General features: G+C 50.4%; 1 non-coding gene across 1 annotated transcript; it reads left to right on the plus strand.

Annotated features, from left to right (window-relative positions):
* Positions 1-12,786: 12,786 nt before the first annotated feature.
* LOC128777161 (U2 spliceosomal RNA) lies at positions 12,787-12,970 on the plus strand. Its single transcript, XR_008422357.1, has one exon. It is a non-coding gene; the product is annotated as a U2 spliceosomal RNA (small nuclear RNA).
* The last annotated feature ends 4,434 nt before the right edge of the window (positions 12,971-17,404 follow it).

Here is a 17,404-nt window from a genome sequence, read left to right on the forward strand (position 1 = left end):
TGTCCAAAGGGCCGGTAGTGCTCTTATTTCGATTCCAAATGAAAAGATGTGGCAGAGGTTAATGAACAATTTGATAATGAACTTGTGTGCTCACTGATGAAGGCAGGCTGCATTTTTAACTCTCCCCTCCGAAGGTCACTTACTGCATCCTTGTGGTTGGCTTATAACCTTTCTAGAGGCTTCAACTAGAAGCTCATATTCCCTTATCCTTGCCATTACATGGGTTAGGCTGAAGGTAGAGGCCTGTTTGTCACTTAATTCCCATTTCTTCAGCCTTTACCATGACTGGGTATTTGGCCAATGTTATCAATATTCTCCTCATAAGTTTTATAAGCTGAGAAGGAGCATTCTCATGTAATAGATGAGGAAACAGCATTAGAGAGGTCCAGTGACTCAGCCAAGGTCACATAGTAGATGGAAGTAGGATTCAAACATCCAAAGGCACCAGATTTTCTGCAGCATTTAACTTTGCCCACATTGTCTCGTTTTTAACCTCCCCTTCAGTATACTCAAGCCTAGCAAATAGGGCTCTTTCCTCAAAACTTCATGGCCAATCTGGGAGGAAAGTGGTCGCCACCGACAGATTTAGCCAGCTCCACAGCAAGAGGAGAAGATGAATTCGGGAGATTCCCTTCCATTTCCAGAGGACACGGCCTGGTGGTTGGTAACACTCACCGGTTCCAAATTTATCATGACATTCACACATGAACAGATTTTAAAGCTTTGTGCCATATGTTTAGATTTCCTTCATTTAGGGAAATCACATTTGAAACAGGAGAGAGGTTTGTCTCGCTCTTGTTTTGATTGTCAAAGAACCACGTAAGACGCGATGTTTTCGTTCTAATTTCTTTTAAAACCATGTTGACTCACAACTTACAACAGAGCCAGATCTGGGGAGCTACGTGCAATATGTTGTCAACATCCTGCCACCTTCCTCTTCCTGAGGCTTTTCTGGTGTCTTTCCCAAGAACTGGGTCAGCTAAAGTCCGCCATGCAGCTGTTGATCAAGGGGTAAGCCCGATCACAAGGACTCGCCTTCCGACAGGACACTCGTGAAGATGGGAACAGTGTTCCAGACCTAGGGGGAGCTTTCTCTAACGGCGACCTTTCAGGCAGGGAGAGAAAGGCAATACTCCTGGAACCACTCCGTCTAGACTGTCCCTTCTTTGCTTGTGTCGTGAAAGTAGATGTGGTCCTGTGTTTGGGCTGCAATTATTTTTTCTCTATGTGTTCCAAGACACAAGAACAGCTCCCTCAAATCTCCTGACCCTTGCAGGGCTCCCCTGTACCAAGGCAAGTTAGCATTAGGATCCGTTTATTTAAGAGATACACTTTTCCCTACTAGAAAAGCTTTCTCCTCCTCCTCCTCCTTCTTCTTTTTCTTCTTCTTCAAGTTTATTTATTTATTTTGAGGGGGGGAGAGAGAGAGAGAGCAGGAGAGAGGAGCAGAGAGAGAGAGAGAGGGAGAGAGTCTCCCAAGCAGGCTCTATGCCATTAGCGCGGAGCCCGACGGGGGGCTCCCTCCCATGAACCATGAGACCATGACCTGAGCCAAAATCAAATCAAGAGGCACTTAACAGAATGAGCCACCCGGGCGCCTCCAGAAGAGCTTTCTTGAACCCTCCTCTGCAAGCGCAGTCCTATCACATATCATAGTGTGTTCCCTGCTGGGTAGGGTTAAGTTTTAGCTGCAAATAACATCCTCCCCGGTTCGTCTTAGTAGGAAAGGAAATTTTCGGAGAACATACTAGGCAGGGAAGACGGAGAAACGGGCTTAAGGCTAAACCAGCAGCTGCCAGGATCAAAGCCACGCCCCTGCCCCGGGCGATGAGGGGGTTCGCGCATGCCCCGCTAGCCCTAAAGCATTCTGCAGAACTGCCTGAGCGGACACTCTCTTCCACTGGCTCTGCCGCCACTTGTGCGTGAAGTGATAGGTGCCCCCTCGGAAAGCTCCCTCAAAGCTTTTTGGCCGACTTCCACATTAGAGTTTTGAACGTCTGTGTCTGATTGGTGGACCCCAGATCACGTGTCTGGATTGAGCCGCAAGGGAAACTGGGAAATGTAGTTTTGAGGCTTCTAGCTTGGGAAAACGGGACTAAAACCATGGGACGCTATCAAAGAAAGGAGCCGGGGTTCACACTATATGGTCCGAGACAGATAACATATCCCCCCTCTCCTTTTTTTCTCAAAAAAAAAAATTCCCTCTTTGATTTCTGCCCATCCTCTTTTAGAGAACAGTTAACATCCATCCGGGAGACTCTAGGGACACAGGAGCCTGGTGGCTGTTTTCTACAGCACACAGACCAGGTGTGTGTGCATAGAGCAAGAAGAGAAGATCGCTTTTAAGAAGTGACAATATTTAGAAGCCCTTGCGGCCAAGCAGGATAAATAGAAGGAAGAATCCAGAAGGGAAGAAAGCAATAATCTCCTTCAAATTTGTTCTTTTGGAAACACAGTCTTGTTTGTTTGTTTGTTTGTTTTTAAGTGGTACAGGGTAGATTGCTCAGGGTAATTTGGCAGTCTTTGCTTGCCATCAGAGGTTCGGTAACACACCAAGCAGGCATTTCAAGATGTGCAGTACAATTTCCAGCCCCGCAATGCCCACCTTTCAGTTCCTCCTGGGGCTACTTGCTCATCGCAAAGCATTTTAACCCAGCTCAGATGAGGAGGCAGTCATCTAAGTAAATTGTGGAATTTACGTTATTTATCGCCTTGACCAAAGGCCGCTTCATTCAGACACCGTGAAAGAGCTTCTTCAAGGGAAACCCACGGTGACAAACGATTGCCATTCCCAAAGCAGAAGCACCATGGTCATCACGGAAAGGGCTCTCACCTTTGCCTCTTGGGGCCTTGTGTTTTCCAATTAATCACTTCCTTAATTAGACCCAGATAAAACACAGAAACATCTCTCCGTTTCCCCTCTGGCTTTCCTTCCGCTCTCCCCAGCCCACATAATTTACAGAACATATACCAACAGAGGTGGCTCTAACCACGGGTGGATTGAGACAGTCTCCAAGGAGAGAATGAGAATGTTCTTGGTCCTTCCGCTCAGCTGCGGTAATCATGCCCTGCTCTTGCCTCACTCCTCCACCAGAGAACATTCTGGGGGCTCTCCCCCAGCTCTGTCTCCAGAGACCCGGGAGAGTCCATCCCTCCCGGATGGACTCTCCTCTCTGGATAGGACTACCCTCTTGCTCCTTGGGGGAACGGATGTCACCCTTCCACACTTCTGCCGGGGCCATGATATTCGGGCACAAAACACGCCCGCCCTGCTATTTGAAATCTTCAGCCTTTGTCTTTGAGTGAGAACTGGCCAGTTCCAGCCACAAAGGAGGCTGAGAAATGTAGTTTTTCCAGCTGGGGACATTGCTACCACCCGCCCTTCCCACACCCTCCCCCCCCCCCCAACAGCCACATTTCCCTTCATACTAATAAAGAAAAGAAGAGGGAGGATGTTGGGTAGGCAGTATTTGCCATGTCAGACTATGACAGGATTGAATTCCAGGATGGAGTTAGTGGGTCGTGACACTGACACGACCGGAAGACTTCTAGACAGTGTACTTTCTCTGTGGCCCGACCTATATATCCTTCATCTTTGAAAACAAGGGACTGAAATAGACATGATGTTTTGTGGGTTGGATGTTATCTTTAATCGCTAAAAGTAAACCTCAGATGTGATCCTTTCCAAATACCTATTAGCATGGAAAAGCCCCTTCCGACTGCGTCACACCTGTCTTTGTACGTGGATGCGTGTGTGTGTGTGTGTGTGTGTGTGTGAGAGAGGGAGAGAGAGAGAGAGAGAGAAAGAGAGAGAGGTAGATTTGCACTCTTTCGCGCACATTCCTTCAGGAACGGGAGGACTTGGTAAACAAACGGGAAGAAGGGAGCCCAGAGCCTCGTTTTTTGGTCTGTTTGCCTTTTTGTTTGTTTTGTGTTTCAGCTTTCGGGGGGTATAACGGACGGCCGAAAATTGTGTCTATTTAAGGAATACAATATGGTATGCTGATACACATACACATTGTGAAATGTTTGCCACAATCAAGCTAGTTAATACAGCCCTGACTTCATGTCAACTTTCCTTTTCTTTTTCTTTTCTTTCTTTTTTTTTTTTTTGATGCAACTAGTTAAGATCTCCTTTCAGCAAATCTCAAATATCCGATACAGAATTATTAACCACAGTCACCACGCTGTGCATTAGATCTCCAGAATGTATTCATCCTACACAACTGAATGCTCTGCCCTTTGACCAACGCCTCCCCTTCCCCACCCCCGTCCCTGAGCCCTAACAGCCACCATTCCACTCTGCTGCTTTGAGTTCAACTTTTTTGGGTCCTACTTATAAGTGACACCGTGCAGTTTGTGTCTTTCTGCGTCTGGCTTATCTCACTTAGCTTACGGACCCCCAGTTTCACCCGCATCATCCCAAGCGATAGGGTTTCCTTCTTTCTAAGGCTGAAACATATTCTACCGCCTCTAAACACTGCGTTTTCTTTATCCATTCAACCAACCGCAGACATTTCAGTCTTGGCAATTGTGAGTAATGCCACAGTGAACATGAGAGTGTAGATATCCCTTCGAGACGCTGATTTTATTTCCTTTGGGGGCGCAGAGGTGGGATTGCTGGATCACGTGGTGGTTCTACCTGTGGCCAGGCTTTTCTTTGCCCTGTGATCGGACTCATTAAACTAACTAAGGGATGATGAATGAACGATTCCACCTGACTCTAGATGGAAAAGAGACTTTCCCGTAGACCTTCGAGAATGAACATTGTGCCAGTCGGGACACCTTGGCTGTTAGTAACAGAAACCCTTTAATTCAGATTTGCATAGAAGATAAAAAGACTTATTTTCTCACATACAAGAACTCCACAGGGAGGTGGGATTCAAGGTTGTCTAGTTCAGTTTAATGTAGGGACTCAAACAGATCCCAAGGATGTGGGTTTTTCCATCTTGACACTCTGCCACTGGCAGTTCGGCTTTGTCCTTAAGCTGCCTTCTCTCATGGTCACAGGATGGCTGCTGGAGTTCTGGGTGTCACATCCACACATGACAACCTCCAAAGGAAGAAGAGAGGCCATCTTTTTTTAGGCGGCACATTATTAATAGTGATAAATCCTTTCCCGGAGGTCTCTAATCCCTCACCTCAGTGACCAACGGGGCCACAGGCTTGCTCTAACCCTGCCACTGATGAAGGGAATCTGACCACTAGGGTTGACCTCCCCTGATTAGGATTTACCGATGAGTCACGCGGCGGGAGGGGCAGGACGCTTAACAAAATCAAGACTCGGTGAGGAAGGAGGATGGAATTGAGTTGGGATGGATGGCAGAAGTGAGTTGGGACGGATGGCAGAAGTGAGTTGGGACGGATGGCAGAAGTGAGTTGGGACGGATGGCAGAAGTGAGTTGGGACGGATGGCAGAAGTGAGTTGGGACGGATGGCAGAAGTGAGTTGGGATGGATGTCCAACGCGCGGCAAGCATGAACCTCACTTCTCGCGACTTCACCCAACCCCGGTTGGATCCGTACAGCGATTTCAAAAGGCAGTCCCTGCTAGTAAGGACAGACTCGCTGGGTTTTAGTCCGCTCTCAAAATGCTCACGCCAAGTCCTCCCATTCGTTATAAGACCGCGAGTCTTTACGAGCAGGCAAGAGTCCGTTGCTGTTGCTTGGAGCACTGATGTTGGACTGCAGTCGACAGGCCGCCCCTGGCTTCAGTCCAGGCGTCCCTCAGCCTGTACCGCGTTCTTCGCCCAGCAAGGCAGATGGCCACCACGGTAACAACATAAATGCCCCCTCTGACTCCACCACCGAAATAAACAGAAATGAAAAGGAAATAGGGAGCTTCAAACTGGTTCTTCCCCCCAGCAATTTCCTGAGATGCCCCAGCTAGAAGCAGCCTAAATGGGCAGGCTGGGGGTTGGTCTCGAATTAAAACAAAAAACAAAACAGAACAAAAAAACCCCCGGAAAGCCCAGACAAGATTGTAGAGACGGCTCCTTTCTTCTCGCTTAACTCCTGGGGTCTGCAGGAGAAAAGAAAAGGGACTAATGTAAAAAACGATTTAGTTAGTTGTCAGGAACTGGAACTGGCCACCTGCTGGTCAGATGCTACCATAGACATGCTATTCACTGGAACAGTGTCTTCAAAAATTAGGATCTGTAGCACAGATTTAAAAATCTATCCGGGTCGCAAGCTCTTGCAAAATCCCGCTCTCCCTAAAGACCATCGCTGCCTGGGGCTGTCCCCGGGGACAGGGCTCACCTTGTCCACTTGGCCACAGTCCTCACCACACGCTAATGTCCACCCCTCCCTGCTTATCTGGGTGCGTTACCTGCCTACCCACTCTAGGCATGGAGGTTACGATCCCAGTTTAAGGTATGTGGGGGGCAAGGGGACTACTCCACGCCTTTTTCAACAATATCGTTTAAACTCCTGTCCCTGCTTGCGATTCTCTAGTCGTGTGAGCAATGTTTTGAAAGGGTTTTACCGCATACCATTTGCTGTCCCGACTGATTCTGAAGACTCACTCCCTTCCTAGCCGGTGGCTGGAAAAAGTAAGAAAGTCTGTTTAAGGAGAGGCAAAATCGGGGCACCTGGATGGCTCAGTCGGTTGAGCGTCCAAGTCCTGGTTTTGGCTCAGGTGGTGATCTCACGGTTCATGAGATCGAGCCCCGCGTGGGGCTCTGTGCTGTCAGTGAGGAGCCTGCTTGGGATTCTCTCTCTCCCTCTCTCTCTGCTCCTCCCCTGCCCGCATTACCTCTCTCTCTCTCTCTCTCTCAAAATAAATAAACAAACATTAAAAAAAAAAAAGGGGGGCAAAATCACTAGACAATGCCATTCACTCTGAAATGCTGCTGGTAAAAAACGTCCTTGGTGAGGGAACCGAGCTGGAATCGAATCTCGTGGGGAACCCAGGACCAGACCATGTAACCCCAGAGATTCTTCTGTGAGGCTCTCACTGTATCTGGAAACAAACCAAACAGCAAGACCCTACGTGGAATCCTGATGAAGAACTCTGGTCTGTGTGGCACCCACCCTGTCTGACCTCCCCCTGCTTCAAATAGTCTTGTGGCTCTTCGTGCGTGTGTGTGTGTGTGTGTGTGTGAGAGAGAGAGAGAGAGAGAGAGAGAGAGAGAGACGTGTGAAGTGAGAACCTCTCTCAAAATTTGAAGATGTCAAGAGGCGTCTACGTCCGGCTTCAACCCCGGCGGGGCAGTGGCGCCCCCTCCCCTCCACCCTCCTCACTCGCGCAGGGGCCGAGGCCTGGGCCCCGCCTTTGACTTATTCTCTCGCCTTGGGGTTGACTTTCTTCCTTTTGGGTTGGCCGAAAGCCCAACAATGCGATCTCAACCACCTGCCCCTTAAACGAGAAGCCATTTATCAGTTGACACTTAAAGGAAATGGGTCACAGGCGTCCTAGCCGAGGCGGGTGGCAGGAGGATGCCGCCTGTGGCCCCGGTGCGCGACCAGAGTGACTCCGAGGTGGCCGCGTTTCTGGCACCGCTGGGTAAGCCTGTGGCTTCCAGAGTGATCGAGGGAAGGAAATCTCTGGCCTCACGTGGTGGCTGGGGTGACTTATGGCTTTAGTTTCTAGGAGACCCCCACCAGGATCCATCCGTAGGTTTTAGATTTCCTGCTCAACCAGAAGGCCGACACCCCAAACTCTTTATTAAGAAGTCCCACCGTGAAGCCCAGTATTCGTCCGCACGTGGCCTCTCAGTCCATCTCCTTCTCGATGGATGTTCAAATGGTTTTCCTGTTGCCACATGGCCCCGGTGGTCTCTCTGTGTGCGTCCCTGGGTTGCACCCAAGTGCCACCCACACCTGGGTGAGCTTTCCCAAGTTCATGACAAATCATGGAACTCTGCTGCTCAAAACTTCCCATAGTCTCTCTCTATTCTCAGGTGGAAGGTCAAATCTCTAGAACAGTCTGTTGCCCTGCCTGGTCTGGCTGCTGCCTCCAGCCTCGCTTCTCCCCACTTGGGTCTCACTGGTCTCCTTTTTAGTTCCATGGATTTACCAAGCTCTTTGCGGCTGCAGGACCTTTGCACGTTCTGCTGCCCACCCCCCCTCGCCTTTTACATTCATGTCTTGACTTAAATGTCACTTCCTCAGAGAACCCATCCCTTTCATCACCACTCCTCCCAAGTAGGTGAAACTTCCTTTTTTATTTGAAAACCCTGAGATAATTATAGATTCACATGTAGTTGCAAGAAATAATACAGAGAGATACCTTGTACACTTTGCCCAGTTTCTCTTAATGGTAATACTTTGCAAAGTTGTAGTACGATATTGCAACCCGGTTGCTGACATTGAAATGGTCATCTGATTTTATTCAGATTTCCCAGTTACACCTGCACCCGCTTGTGTGTGTGTGTGTGTGTGTGTGTGTGTGTGTGTGTGCATTTTGGGCTCCACACACTTCTAGCACTTTGCAGGTTCGTGTATCCACTGCCACCATCAAGATACGGAACGGTTTGGGGGCACCTGGATGGCTCGGCTGAGCATCTGACTCTTGATTTGGGTTCGGGTCATGATCCTAGGGTTGTGGGATTGAGCCCCACATCAGGCTCCACGCTGTGCATGGAGTCTGTTTGAGATTCTCTCTCTCTCTCTCTGCCCCTCTCCCCTGCTCACGCATGCTCTGTCTCTAAAGAAAAAAAAAAAAAAGATACTAAGCAGTTTCAACACTGTGCTGTCCCTCTTGACGCCCTTTTGTACTTCATTCTCTGCCCTGCCATCACCCTCCGCCTGGCAATCACTCATCTGTCCTCCATTTCTCAAAGTTGTCATTTCAAAAGTATATAAATGGGAGCGTAGAGAACACAAGTCTTTTGGAATTAGCCTTCTTCCCTCAGCATGATTCCCCGGGGATGCGTTTGAATTGCCACATGTGTCCATGGTTGACACTTTCTATTTTGCTGAACAGGATTCTGTGGTTTGTGAGTCACTTTGTTCAGCCACTCACCTGCGGGGTGGGGGGGGGGATTTGTGGGCTGACTCTGGTTCCGAGCCGCCACGACCATTCTTGTGCAGGTTTTTGTGTGAACATAAGGTTCCAAGTTTCCAACTCACGTGGCAGCCCTCGGTACTGTATCCCGTCCCTCAAGTACAGCCCAGCTGTGTGTGTCATCGGATCCCATTCGGGGTCAAGTCACTTGGGGTTGGTTATCAGATACTACCCAGCCTTGGGTCTCCATAGGCTCCTTACTAGCCAGTGTATAAATACACGAAACGACAGCAAGTCCCCAACGCTGTTACCTTTCACGTAGTGAAGTCCTGAACCCCCCACCCCCTGCCTGAGAATGTAATCTTATTTGGAAATCATGTTCATTATTAATGAGGGAACTTAAAGTCTTACTGAAGTGGGGCAGGCCCCTAATCCAATACGACTGTGTCCTTATGAAAAGGGGACATTTGGATGGCACACACACATGGAGAGTGCCATCTGAAGACAGGGGTTATGCTCTCACAAGCCAATGAATTGCCAGAAGCTAGAGGGGCACCTGGGTGGCTCAGTTGGTTAAGAGTCGGACTCTTGATTTCAGCTCAGGTCATGATCTCACGGTTCGTGAGTTCAAGCCCCGCGTCAGGCTCTGTGCTGACAGCTCAGAACCCAGAGCCTGCCTCGAATTCTGTGTCTCCCTCTCTCTCTGCCCCTCCTCCAATCACACTCTCTCTGTCTCTCTCTCTCTCAAAAATTAATAAACGTTAAAAAAAATTTAAAAATACATTCAAGTTAATTAACATATAACGAATAGAGTAGTATTGATTTCGGGAGTGCACAACAGTATTTAAAATTTGTAATTTTGACCCTGCAGTGCAAATAACAAATAATGAAACATTTTTAAACGGCCCTTATTGCCGGCCCTGCTGGAAAGGAAGCATTGCAGTATAAGGAAGCTTCTAGTGTGCGATCAGCAGGTGAAGTTCTCAAAATGGCCATCAGATGGCACCCTCAGCCAAATTACTGAAAATAAGTGCATTAGCTGGGCACAACTTTGCAGCTGGGAGGACAGTAGAGGCCCTGAGGTCTAGCCCCCTTTGTTTCACAGCCCAGGAACTCCAGGCAGACAGACGACTTTGCCTGAAGCCACATATCAAGGTGGTGGCGGAAATGAGGTTCCCGTGCCCTCCTAACAAGAAATCCAGTCATCTCTCTGTGATGGTACTTTTAAAGGGGCGCTTCTCACCCCGAATGAAACAAAATCCGCAAAAGACAGAGGAGAGTCGTTTGAATCCTCACACAGCCCTGTGAGTTGAGTACAAAGCCTTGCAGGCGAACCCTGGAGCCTGGAACAGAGGCTTTGTTTGGTCAAATGCTAGGCAGTCACATTAACAGGGGGGCTCGTTTGCTTTCACAGGGGAGTGGGGGAGGACAAAGGAGGGGAATTCACGGATGCAACAAGACGGACTGATCCTGGGGAAGTAAGAAGACTGTGGCCAGGGAAACCAAAGAGAGATCCCTGGGGGAGATGCGCTTTGAACTAGGGTTAGACACGGAGGAGATGAGAAAAGGCGACAGACACGGGACAGTTAGCATGCGTCCAGGTGAGAAAGCAGGAGCAATCCTACATGTCAGCAGGCCTGGCCCTGTGCAAATGGCACCCTGGTTCCCTTGGGCCTCAGGCCTCCCTCTTTTCATGCTCGCTCTCCTCGCAGGCACCCCCACCCCCATCTCTACCTCTCTGAACGGCCCTGGGCAGAAAAGGTCCTCTCCGGCCAAGCTTTGGCATCACAGAATAAAGTTAAGGGACTGCTCTCTTTCCAAGAGAGCTGGCATTTTCGGCTGGTCTGTCATGTGGGACGGAAGGGTATTGCCCACCTTGAGTAATAAAATGGAGACGGAAATGGGGGGAACAAGATGCCGTCCAGGTTGCTTGTTTAGAGCTGAGGGTCTCTGCCACCAAGAGGGGTCGACGGGGAAGGAAATGGGTGAGTGAGGAAGGGCAAAGACGAGCTGAGAGTTGAAACTTGCAGGAGAAGCACCGGGGGCCAGGCTCACCTGGCAAGGGGGCAGCAAAATGAAGACGCTTTTTAGGGAAATTATTCCAACACAAGGGCCTGAAGGGGATGGAAGCGGCAAGAGCTCGGCGGAAAGACCGTGCTGTGTCTTTTAGACGACTTCGGGGTATAATTCACATACGCTATGATTTCACCCACTGACGGTAGGCTGTTCAATGGTTTTCAGCATATTCAAAGATACGTGCCATAATCCATCATCACAGCCCATCTTAGAACATTTCCATCATCTCAAGAAGAAATCCTTTATCTATCGCCCCCTCTGTCCCCATGCCCGTGTCCCCCAGCACGAAGCAGCAGCAAATCGATTTTCTGTCTATGTGGATTTCCCCATTCTGGACTTTCGTATGAATTTCCACGTGTGTGGTATGGGGTCTTTTGTGACTGGCTTCTTTCACTTAACATCACGCCCTCCAAGCCGCACGGGCGTTCTGACCCCTCCACATGCTCACCAACGCCGCTGGCTGCTGAGTTTTTGATCCTAGCCATGCGGATAGGCGTCCACGCCTCGTGGCACTTTTGTGTTCCGTTCCCCTGGTGACCCCGCGTATCAGGTATTTTTCGTGTAATTTTCTCCCTTGCTTGTCGATTCTCCGTTTCATTGACTTCCCCTCTGATGTCTGTTACTTTCTCCCTTCTGCTCACCTCAGGTTTCGTCCGACCTTCTTTTTTAGTGTCTTAAGGTGGAAGCTTAGGTTGTAGATTTCAGGCTTTCTCAATGCGGGCAATTTGCTGCTCAACATCGTTCTAAGCCCTGCTCTAGCTACATCCCAGAAATGCGGGTATACTGCACCTTAATTTTCCTTCACCTTAAAGCATTTTCTACGGGGGAAGACACTCCAGGTGGAGGGAAGAGCTTGGGGGAAGGCATAGGCGTGGGAGAGCTCAGGACAAGTTCAAGGGCGAGCCGAGGTGGGCAAAAGCAGAGGGCTTATGGAACAGAGTGTGTGATGGAGGAAGGGAAGTTGGAGCCTTAGGGTAGAAAGGACTGAAAAGTTTATACTAAATGAGTCTCAGATCATCGGGTACCATGGTTAGGACGCTGTGTTATTTCACTTTCTTCCTAGATGTGGAACGAGAGAAGGGGCCGGTGGGGGCTGGGCCGCCACCGATTACTTTCCAGGCAGCATCTGCGAAACACCTGCATCCCGGCCCCCTGTAGGAAGCAAGAATGCGGTCTTGTGCTTTTCATCCCTGGCTAGTTTTCCAGTTTAAAAAATGACAGCAATATTTTAAGGTGTATTTATTTTTGAGGGAGAGAGAGAACGCGAGTGAGGGAGGGGCAGAGAGAGAGGGAGACAGGGAATCCCAAGCAGCCTGTGCACCGTCAGCACAGAGCCCGACGTGGGGCTTGAACTCATGAACTGCAAGATTAAGAGCGGAGTGGAAATCGAGATTTAGACGCTTAACCAAACTGAGCCCCCCCCAGGTGCCCCAATAATGGCGATTGTTGTTGCCGATTCTTTCTCTTTTGAAACCCTCTTTCCTCAGTTTCCGAGCCCCCACACTTCCCCGGTTTCCTTCTGTCACTCCCCTGGTTCCTCCAACGCTGGCCACCAAATGCTGGCGTTTCTCAAGGCTCTGACCTCGGTGTCCTCCCGCTACCCTGGGCCCCCTCCCCCTGGGCAACCTCCTGTATGCCCATGGCTTCAATTACCTTCTGTTGCCCGAGCTCAGCGCCCGGATCCTTCCCCTGAGCCCCAAACCAGTACTTGGAATTGTCTTCAGTCAAACGCATTTGACCAACACTGAACTAAAACCAAAAATCATTTCTCAGCCTTTTGGCTAAGTTCGAGCCAAAGTAGTATCTGTTCTTAGCAGTTTAAGATCTGATAGGTCCTGGAGCTGAAGACAATATACTCAATGGATTTGGGGAGCAGGGAGAGGGAATACGGGTTGCTATGTTCACTCTGCGCATGACCCCACATTGCAGGAATGGTGCACACCCCCCCCACACACACACACATACACCAGGGGCAGCAGCAACAACAAAAAACTGAACTGACAATCTCCTCATTCAACCTCCAACCTGGCCACCTTGTCGCCACACGAGGCCAAGTTTCCATTTTCCCTCAGCTACTGCAATAGCTTTCTGATTGGTCTTCTAGAACCTTCTCTTCCCTCTTTCCAAGCTCTTCTCCACGCTATATAGGCAGGATGGTCTATAGGACATGACCGTGTCACCACCTGCAGCGGACGTGAGTTAGTTTTGGGTTCTCCTATGTTGGGAAATCCCCTGCCTTATGAGTCTTGGCAAGCCACATACTTCTCCGAGTTGTCCTATGGATCCCGCCAGACCAGCCTTGTTTGAGAGCCTTAAACAAGCCCTGCTCCCTCTTCCTTTGCCGATGCGGTGACCTCCTGTACCCCTCAACTCCTCCCTGTTTTCTTCTGTTTCCCCTTCAGGGTTCAGTCTGTCACTTCCTCGGGGAAGTCTGCCATGATTTCGTGACTTCACAGGCTAAGGCAGCTTTCCTTGTGATAAGGTGTCATAGAATGTGGCGCTTTCTCTGGGGATCACACACCCCTTGTGTTAGTTATTGCTCATCAATTACTGGGTGCTTCCATGGGGTCAGGCACTGAATATTCTGAGAAGAATCTGACAGCGGCCTTTAAGGATCCTACAGTTTCACCGGGGACCATAGACAACACTACGGGATAAGTACTAGAAAAGCCTCAAGTGGACATCCACGAGTGCTCTTGGGTGTGTGCTGAAGAGGGAACAAGGAACTGACTGCTGCAGGAATGCAGGCCAGGGGCACAGAGGGCAGTGGCATCTGAGTCAGGTCCTGACGGAGGTTGCCGGGAGCGGGAGGGTGGGAAGTCCTTCCAGGCAGAGGGACCATTTGTGCTCAGAGCCACAAAGTGAAAAAGCACATGGTGGGCCAGTGAGATGCCGAGTACTCGGGTGTCACTTGAACGGAGGGCAAGAAAGGAAAGAGGGAAAGAGGAAGGCAAGGAAAGAGGAAGAGTGCCAGAGACAAGCCTGGAAAGATGGGTCGGCTCAGATTCAAAAGAGCCTCAGAGGCCATACTCACCAGGAGCTCAGCTCTTGTCCCGTTGGCCTTAAGGAATTGTTTCAAGCAGAGGAATTGTTTGAGATACTAATTCTGGCTATAGTGTGAAGGGTTGATTGAAGATTGATTGCCAAGCAGATCCATATGGAAGCCACATCTTTATAGCTCCAGAGCCTAGCAGAGAAAGAGAAAGAGAAAGAGAAAGAGAAAGAGAAAGAGAAAGAGAACTCAATAAATGGTTGTAAATGAATCATGAAGAAACAACCATAACATCGGAGCATATGTGGTAAGTGCCACAAAAGAAACGCTGCCTGGGGGAGAGAGAATGAAGCCCCGAACTAGAGAACTGGCAGAGAACGTCAAGGACAGATGAATGTGGAAGTGTTCTGAAGTAAAAGCAACGCAGCTAAGTAATTAACTGCAGGTAGGCGTTAAAGGAATGAGTGAATTAGGTCTAGGTGTGGCTGACAGTGACACAAAATAGACTTAAAATCGCCCTGATAGCAATCCAGAGCTACTGATGGTGCTCCGGTGTCAGGGACTTAGCACATATGGTCCCTTCTGTCCTGTTACTCAACCCCCTCAACACATGGCTTCATGACATGGTCCAAGATGGGTTCTCCGGCACCGGCCTTTCACACCTGCCTGGGGGCAGCAGACTCAGGAACGGGGCAGGGGCAGGGCAGGCTGGTCACCTTTAAGAACGTGCTTCCGGGGCGCCTGGGTGGCGCAGTCGGTTAAGCGTCCGACTTCAGCCAGGTCACGGTCTCGCGGTCCGTGAGTTTGAGCCCCGCGTCAGGCTCTGGGCTGATGGCTCGGAGCCTGGAGCCTGTTTCCGATTCTGTGTCTCCCTCTCTCTCTGCCCCTCCCCCGTTCATGCTCTGTCTCTCTCTGTCCCAAAAATAAAAAAAAATAAAAAAAAAAACGTTGAAAAAAAAAAAAAAAAAGAACGTGCTTCCTAGAAGTGTCTTCCTTCTAGGACACTGGTATAGGTTTAATCATATCTAATTGGCAGGAAGGCCGGGAGGTGTCTTGCTTCTGGGCGGCTAAGATTTGGAGGCTATATGGCTGAGAAAAGTAAGAGGTGGAAAGGACATGGAAAATAACTTGTCCCAAGGCTTCAAGAATGATTCTCATATCCCTTGGGTGGCTAGGAATGAAGACAGAAGGGTTTTAAGGAGGTTTATTGGAAGCCACAGAGCACAGATGAGTACGTTTTGTTTGGAACGTAATCTATTTTGGATGGCCTCTGGAACACCACATGGAGAAAAACAGTAGGTACTTGAAAACATATGAGGAAATGGGTCCGTTCCTCTACTGAGACCATGCTCCTTGAGGATGGAGATCCTTTTTAAAAAATTTTTTATTTATCTATTTTTATTTATCAGAGAGAAAGAGTGTGTGTGAGTGGGGGGGGGGGGCAGAAGGAGAGGAAGAGAGAGCATCTCAAACAGGCTCTGCACTCAGTGGGGAGTCCTATGTGGGGCTCGACCTGGGACCATGACCTGAGCGGAAATCAAGAGTCAGATGCTCAAGTGACTGAGCCCCCCCCCCCCAGTGGGCATTGTCGGGGAGGGTGGAGATTCTTATGGTCCATCACTACATGCCTGCCTCGCCTTACGGGTCTCCAGAAGGGATCAAGATTGCAGGACAATTCAGAAGGTGAAAGAATTCAAGGTCCATTTTTTTAATATATAAAAGTACCAATGGAGAGACTATATATAGACTCCAGCTACTGTTAGCACTGGAAAGAACTTTCTCAGGGAACTTTTGAAGAAAGGCACCATTGTATACCATCCATCCAAAACCTACTGTGAACACACACCCACGCCAAGTACTGAGCAGAGGAAAACTTCTTCTAAAATGAGGTGTTACATCTCAGGCGTGCTAGGGAAGGTGCTGAGGGAGGAGGGGACATCTTGGAGATCCAGCTCTGGTGTGGGGGGGGGGGGGGACGGGGGTTGAAGGTCACAACCAGGCTATGTCACAGCTACGCTGACCCACAGATCGCCCCACTTTTCAGGCTGAGGGGCGGCGCCGCTGCACCTGCTTTTAGGAAGCCGACCCGCCGAAGTTGGGGGGGGAACTTGGCGTTCTCCAAGGGTCTTCCAGAGCTGTGAGAGACGTGGCCAAGGATCCAGACGATTTAATCCAGTTTTACGAAAGGGGGGGTTACAGTGAGTAATTAAGGCACAGTTAAAGAATTAATCACTAATGAGTCATTAACTCTGCCCACTATTGTACAGTTAACAAGCCGAGGCCAGATTATTAGAGCCAGTTCCCAATTAAGGGGACGACTTTGGCCACAAAGCACACCATCCGCCTCTTGAACGGTCCGGCGCGCCCGCCGGGCGCTGCGGGGCCGCGCCTTTCCCAGGCCAGTTAGGACGCAGGCCGAGCCCCGAGGGCTGGTGCGCAGCTCGCGCTTGCTGTGCAGAGAGGAAGTGCCGGCTTTTTCATTAATTTTATCTTCCCCGGAAATCTTTTCCTGCTGGGCTCCTGGAGGCTTGGATGCTGTTCGTGTATTAAGGTTCTGTTGGTGAAAAGGAGCGCTCGGATGGAGACTGGGAAGCGCAAGCGGCGAGGCTGGGGGGGCGGGGGCGGGGAGGTGGCGGGAGCCGCGAGGCGGGACGTCCAAAGTTAAGGTCGCTGGGACAGCTGAGTCCGCACTCCTGATGTTCCCACCGGCCACCGCCCGCGGGACGGACGAGGCTCCCGGGGAGCGGAGTCCTGGGCGGCCCCCGCTTCCAGAATCTGGCCGCAAAGCCTTTCAATTAACCGATGAACTTGGCCGAGAGAGGGGAGGATTAGGATTCCCTGTCTCCGCTTTTTGGATTCTGGATTAACTGGAGACGGGAGTGGGGGGCGGGAAGGGATTTCCCATCTCCCACACTTGAAGGATCTGTTTAAAATAAGTCAATACATCGGGGCCACCCCAGGCCAGTTGCTGACCGCTGGCCGAAGCCTGCCCCTCTCAGGGGGTCTCTCCCAGTCCTCCCATCCTGTGTCACCCACACCGTTCCCGACCAACCCTCCCGGGCGGCAGGGGTGAAAACTCGGGCCCGCAGGGCGCAAAGCGGCACACCCAAGCCACCCAATCCCGGATGAAAGCCTGGACGGGCCCGGGGCCGCAGCGTGGAGGACACGGAGCAAGGAGGGCCCCGCGGCCGCCCCGGGACTCCGTGGCTCCAGAAACGGGTGACCCTCGGTTTCCTGCGTCCCCGTGGGAGAGAAAAATCGCCACCCAGAAGCCGGAGCCCACGCACGCAGTATGATCACGACCCTCCCACGGGCAAGAAGAGACGCCTCCAAAATGGGGAAAACGGGAAAACTGAAACGCCCCGCGACGCTGGGGCGGTGGCCGGG

The sequence above is a fragment of the Panthera pardus genome, unplaced genomic scaffold, assembly GCF_024362965.1.
Source record: "Panthera pardus isolate Hobbes unplaced genomic scaffold, ASM2436296v1 HiC_scaffold_15, whole genome shotgun sequence".
In the NCBI taxonomy this organism is placed as follows: domain Eukaryota; kingdom Metazoa; phylum Chordata; class Mammalia; order Carnivora; family Felidae; genus Panthera; species Panthera pardus.